The following is a 7,580-nucleotide window of genomic DNA, read 5'->3' as shown; positions in this document are numbered from 1 at the left end:
CATAGCAATTGAGCACAACATAAGGCAACAATGATATATTCAGCTTCAACAATAGATAGAGCCACTATGTTTTGCTTCTTAGATCCCCAAAAATTTAGGGAAGAACAAAGAAAATAAGCCATTCCTAAGGTGTTTTTTCTATCGACCAAATATCCAGCAAAGTCAGCATCAACATGGCCTATTAGATCAAAACTATCTCCAGGTCGATAGTACAGAACCAGGGGCCCTAGACCGTCAGATAGATGAGAATTCTTTTTGCAGCTTTCAAATGAGACTCCTTTAGAGAAGCCTAAAATCTGGCACACATTCCCACACTGAATATAATATCTGGCCTGTTTGCAGTAAGATATAGTACGGATCTGAGAATGCCTCTATACATGGCCTCATTTACTGAGGGACCAGGTTCATCATTGTCCATCTTTGAATTGGTTCCAATTGGAGTATCAATTGGCTTGGCTTCTCCCATAATATATTTCTTCAGCAGCTCCTTAATATATTTATTTTAAAAAATCATTGTCCCTTGAGAGGTTTGCTTGATCTACAAGCCTAGGAAGAAACTCATTTCACCCATCATGCTCATTTCAAATCACTCCCTATTAGTTTTTCAAACTATTCACATAGGTATTCAGAGGTGGCTCCAAAAATTTTGTCATCAACATATATTTAGACAATTAGCAAGTTGCTACCTATTGACTTCAAAAAGAGAGTATTGTTAATTTTCTCTCTTTTAAAGATATTGTCCAAAATAAACTTTGAAAGTCTCTAATACCAAGCTATAGGTGCTTTCTTCAACTCATAAAGAGCTTTATCCAAGTTGAGCACATGATGTTGACAATCTGCATCTTCAAAACGTGCTGGTTGTTTGAAAAAAAACTTCTTCCTTCAGGTTCCCTTTAAGAAAAGCACTTTTTAGCATCCATTGCAAGAGTTTGAAACCCATATAAGTAGCAAATGCAATAAGAATCTCGATAGCTTCTATCCTTGCAACTGGAGCAAATATCTCATCATAATCAATCCCTTTCTCCAGATTATAGCCTTGAACAACCAGCCTTGCTTTATTTTTATTGATAGTTCCATGCTCATCCTGCTTATTTCTATACATCCATTTAGTCCCAATAATTTTTCTATCAAAAGGCCTGGGGACCAGGTGCCAGACTTTGCTTTTTTCAAATTGTTGAAGCTTCTACTACATTGCATTTATTTAGTCAGCATCTTTAAGAGCTTCTTTTATATTTTTGGGCTCAATTTATGACAAAAAGGGTGAGAAGTTCATAAAATTTTTGGCTTGAGCTCTTGCTTGAACTCCATATTCTAAAGGAGATGTCAGATTTTCAAGATGGTGAGAGGCTTTGTGCTTCTAATTTGTCATTCTAAGTTGAGTTCTGCTGGGACCAAGTCCTTGGAGATTTTAACTAGACCCTTCTTGTTATTCTTCTCCTAGAGAAGGAGTCTGTAACTGAGGTCCTAAATCACCATTACCTTCATCATTTTCATCCGTATTACTTTATCCCTGATCATCATCTTCAACTATATCATCCCTTTGAATAGGAATGAGTTCGTCTATTCATTTTACCGAAATTGCTTAGCATTTTTGACTCGTCAAAGGCTACATGCACAGTTTCTTCTACACACAGAGTTCTTTTGTTGAATACTCTGTATGCTTTGCTTGTTTAGGAGAAGACAACAAATTCTACTTCATCACTTTTGGAGTCAATCTCCCCTAGCTCATTCTTTCCATTGTTTAGAACAAAACATTTTCTTCCAAATAGTATGAAATAGTCAATATTAGGCTTTTTGTTGAACATAAGCTCATATGGGGTCTTGTTCAATAGATATCTGATCAAACACCTATTAGTCACATAACAGGTAGTACTAACAGATTCAATGCTAAATTTTTTTGGAAGCCTACTGTCAATCAACACGGTTCTGGCAATCTCTATGAGAGTCTTGTTCTTTCTTTCACCAAATCCATTTTGCTGAAGAGTCTTAGGAGGAGAGAAATTGTCACTAATTCTATTTATAGCATAGAATTTTTTAACTAGGGAGTTTTCAAACTTAGTTCCATGATCAGATCTAAATCTAGAAATTTTGCAGTCCAACTTCATCTGATTTGCTTAGCAAATGTTACCAGAATCTCATAGGTTTTATCGTTGGTTCTCAAGAACATTGTCCAGGTGATCCTAGAGTAGTTATCCACAATAACAAACACATACTTTTTTTCACCTCTACTTTGGACTCTAACAGGTCCACACAAATCCATATGCACCAGCTCAAGTGGTCTAGAGGTACTAACGTACTTTTTTCTACTTAAAAGAGGATCTAATTTGCTTTTCCTTGACACAAGCATCACAAGCCTTTTTGTTTGAAAATTGTATCTTTGGCATACCATGGACAAGGTCCTTTCAAACTAATTTGTTCAGGAAAGAGAAGCTTACATATCCCAACCTTCTGTGCCAAAGATCAATATTTTCACCCTGTGCACTCAAGTAGGTTAACTCATAGTCAGCTACAGAATCCATATCAGCCATAACATTTTCTTGCTTCATTGCTTTTAGAATCAATTTTCCAAGCCTCAAGCTAGACACAGTATATCCATTAGACAAGAACTTTACCTCATTACCCTAGTCACAGATTTGAGATACACCTAGAAGACTGTACTTGAGACCATTTATAAGATAAGCATCTTTTACTGCATGATTTAGAGATTTTTCAATCTTTTCCACACCATAGATATAATTATTTTTACTCTTTCCAAGTAAGACACCTCCACCTTGGAATATCTTTAGAGAGAGAAAATAGTCAGTCCTCCCAGTCATATGCTTTGAACATCCACTATTAATAAACTAGGTCTGACTAAATTTCCTTTCTCCTACTTACAAATAGAGTCATTTGGTAGATTTAAGAACCCATTTGAGTCTTAGTTCCTCAAAGGAAGATAAAGGTATGATCAAATAATTCTTGGCCCATCTAGATAGTGAGTTCTTCTTTATATTTGTTAAGGGTTTGGAACCCTTAGGATAAGATTTCTATTGCTGGATGTAGCTAGCACTATTCATTTTAGCTCTAAGCCAACTTTGACAGTTCTTCTTCAAGTGCCCATCCCTTCCACAATGAGTAAATAAAGGTTTATGGAGCTTTCTTTTAACACCGGGAGCAACCTTTCTGAGAAACCTAAGTGAGTGGGTTCTATATAGATATCCAAGGACTTTGCTATTATGGACTCCCTGACAGTTAAATTAGAAAGGATTTGTGAGGATGTGGTCCATCTTAGGGATGTGTTAAGCTCTTCTCTTATACAGACCAATTTTCTTTCTAATTTCTTATTCTTATGGAGTGTAGTTATGAGTTAATTTTGAGAATCCCTCTGTTTATCTTCAAGCTCAATTTGAAGCCTTGAGTCCTCATTCTTTCCATTACCGTCAAAATCATTTACTTTCTCCAGTTGACTCATTAAACTCAGATTTTTAGATTTTAATTTTATGGACAATTCCCTAGTTTTAGATAACTAGAGAGTTATAGCAATTAATTTAAGATCTAGATTTTCTAATGTCTCTTCTTGAGCTTTTTTCTCCGCAGTCAATTCACATACAGAATCAATCAACATATTTGCAAGCTTCTTTATCTTTCTAGCAGAGTAAGTATCTAAAATTTCCTTAATGTTAGATAGAGTTACCTCATTTTATTCTTCATCTCAAGTGTTTGTCATAAGAGCAAATAAGGAATCATAGTTGAATTCACTAGCCTCCACAACTAACATAGACACATCTTCAGGTTTTTCAACTTCATCAGATTCACTAGAGGAATCTCCCTAGACTGCTAAAGCCAGTTTTACTATATAATTAGTTGCAGTTTTTCTTCTTGAATTATCAGGGACCTGTTACTTCTTCCTTCCTTTATTAGCTCCATACTTTAGATATTATTGATAGTCCATTTTGTGTTGTGGACAATCATTGATGAAATGCTCAAGACTTTCACATTTATAGAAAACTTTAATAGTACCTCCATTTTTGCTGTTACTTCCTTTCCTTTGAAACTGACTACTTTTCTTCCTTGATCTCACAATACTTTTGGCCAAGTAGGTAACATCAGTGTCCTCCTCGCTTGATTAGACTTTGATGCTTCAATGCCAGATACTTTTCCTTTTTTACCTCCTTTTTCTCTTGTCCTTGCTGCTTCTTTCATTCATGAGTTTTTAGATTACCAATAAGTTCATCCATAATGAGAGTCTTCAGGTTTATTACCTAAGTAATAGCATCTACTTTTCTTTCTCGGGATTTCGGAAGAACTTCTAGAATTTTTCTCACTTATTTATATAGAGGAATCACTTCTCCTAGACAGTGCAACTCATTTGTGATTGAAGTAATTCTAGTGTGCATCTCATGAGTTGTTTCTCCTTCCTTCAAAGAAAAAGTTTCATACCGAATAGTCAGCATGTCAATTTTTGAATCATTCACATCAGTTGTTCATTCATGAGCAATTTTTAAGCAATCCTAGATTTTTTTAACATTTTCACAAGCAGAAATCCTGTTATATTCATCTGGTCCTATACCATACACAAGCAATTTCTTAGCTTGGTAATTCTTCTCAACTTTCTTATGATCTTTATCATTAAATTCTTTTTTATTTTTGACAACCATTCTTGTTATGTCTCCTTCTTTGACCTCTCTAACTGGCACATCAGGACCATCAAGTATTACATCCATCAGCTCATTGTCCACAACCATAATGAAGTCATACATCCTGATTTTCCACTACCCAAAGTACTGTCCATTAAAGCAGGGTGGTCTAGTGGTATATTGCTCTTCTTCCAGATTAGGTGGAGCATCCATAATTAAGAAATAACTCTAGGTATGAACCTTGTAGAGTGTCCTCGCTCTGACACCAATTGTTGAAACGTAGGGGTACACCACCATTCTAGGGACCTGGTCCCTAAGACTACGATAAAGGCAATAAAACAGTAATGAACTAGAACTAGCAGGAAATAAAAAAACACAGTGATTTACGTTAAAATATCCTTGGTCAAGAGAGAAAAACCATGGCTTGCCCTCACAAGAACTCAAACTTCACTATAGTAAAACTCATTAATTACAGACTCTAAGATCTTAACTCTAAGTTTTACTGGTTGCAATAGCTCTACTATAATAATCTCTACTCACTTCAACATTCTTACAATCGACTAACTTTAATCGATTGACCTTAGGTAACTCTACCTAAGCACTCTACTGCCAAGAGAAAGACATTAATCTTATAAGATATGTAATTTGATAACAAAGCAAGGCTTGACTCAAGAACAATTAATTTGAAGCATACACAGATTTGGAACTTCAGTAAAAGAGAGTTTTCATCATTTTGTTAATTTACCAATATTACAAAAACTATATGAAAGAGAGACCTTCTTTTCTATTTATAGTAGTGAATAAATCAGGGTTGAATTTTGATTGGACCAGGTGTCACAATGGATACACTGCACTCCTGCACAATTAGTTGCACTAGCGGATAAAACTGTGCAGAGATATGACAGTTGTACCTCTTCATGATGAGCCTGGGACCCGGTTCTTTAAATAAAACTGATCATTATCAAAACCTGAGAAATCAAATAGTAAACAGATGATTTTATCTAAAGTAGAGACTTTTAATGAAGAGCAAAAAGTTTGAATCACTTTTTTAAGAGTCTTCACACTTTTAATATATAAATACACACACACACATATATATACACACACACACACATATATATGTACATACATATATAGATATACATACATACATATATATATATATATACATACATACATACATACATATATATATATATACATACACACACACATATATATATATACATACACACACACACATATATGTACATATACATACACATATATATATACACACATAAATACATACACACACACGCACACAAACACATATATATATAAAGACCAAAAGCGTTAATACTTCCTCCGTCTTAATTTATGTGACATTATTTAACCTGGCATAAAGTTTAAGAAAAATAGAAGATTTTGAAATTTGTGACCTAAAGCAAACATATATATTTACGTGACTATAAGTTATTTTATTAAGGATAAAAATAAAATTTTAAATTTAACTTTGAAAAAGAAACAAAACCCCAATACATAAATAACAATCAAAAGTATTACAAAACGAGTGGCCCAAAAACTGATCGAACCAAGTATAAGGAAATAAAAAAACAGAGTGCAATTGTTTCTTCTTAAAGAAATGTGACCCTTTTATTGGAATAAATTAAAAAGAAAAGTGTGTCAAGTAAATTGAGACGAAAGGAGTAACTCTTTTCATTTACCTAACATGTTTTAAGAGGTCGTTTGGTAGGTTGTATAAGAATAGTACAAAATATGATATATTAGTTAAACTTGCATTATTTATGCTATGATTTTTCTTATGCAGTGTTTGTTTGGTGTATTTTTTTATAAAAATACACTCCACAAATATTGTGGAAGTGATGTGGAAAAAGTTTTAAAAGGTAATTGCGTCTTTAATCATATTAATGCATGCATTAAAATTCACTGCATTGCTAATATCATGAATTTTGTGGTATTAGTAATACACACCTCAATATACGTAAACTTAAAAGATTTACCAAATAAAATATTAATAATACGCAAAACTAATGCATATATATTTTTCTCAATACAGTCTACTAACGCCGGGATTGGGGGGTTGGTGGCTTGATATACACATTTAATCACATGTATATATATGTATGCATGAAGTTTCTTTGGAAGTGAGATTTTATCTTGGTCGATGACGAGATTAAATGGGAAAAAGATATAATTTAATTTTACTTTGATGAATGGAAAGCGAAAGACCTAGAGGATGCCTTAAAAAAGTTCGTGGCATGGACACAACTTACTTCTACTTGCACAGATCAAATCTATCCTTATAGGTGCTTAAGATAATGCATGGTGCGAGATTCCTAATGAAGTATAATAAAATACAAAGAAAAGAAATAAAGATTCCACTTCTCAAAATTTTTAAAAAATACTTAAAGTTTGTGTGTGTTCTATTACTCTCCTAAATAAATTCAAAATGATATTAATGCATTCTTTGGGGATCAATTTTAATTTCAAAAAGTAAGTGCTAAACATGTACCAATTACTGATTGACACGAGATAATTTATTTATAAATTATTTTTTCATTTTTCTTCATATTTTTTTCTTTTTGTTTTTCTCTCTCTTAGGGTGTGTTTGGTATGATGGAAAATATTTTCCGTAGAAAATATTTTCTTGGAAATTGTTTTCCTAGAAAATAAGTTGGTTTTCTACTTATTTTCTCATGTTTGGTTGGTGAGTGGAAAATATTTTTTGGAAAATATTTTATGGTGTTTGGTTGGTGAATAGAGACTATTTTTTAGAAAAATATTTTCTAGTGTTTGATTGGTGAGTGAAAAATATTTTTTTAGAAAATAATACTAACTGTTAACTAGTATACCAGTGCCTCTAGCAACTCAACAATTTGTAAGAACTAATTTAAGCATAATAAATAATATAAATATCAAATACTAAAATATTACAATCACTAAATTTAAGCAACTATTCAT

The sequence above is a fragment of the Capsicum annuum genome, chromosome 8, assembly GCF_002878395.1.
Source record: "Capsicum annuum cultivar UCD-10X-F1 chromosome 8, UCD10Xv1.1, whole genome shotgun sequence".
Classification (NCBI taxonomy): Eukaryota; Viridiplantae; Streptophyta; class Magnoliopsida; order Solanales; family Solanaceae; genus Capsicum; species Capsicum annuum.
This window is presented reverse-complemented; position numbering follows the sequence as displayed.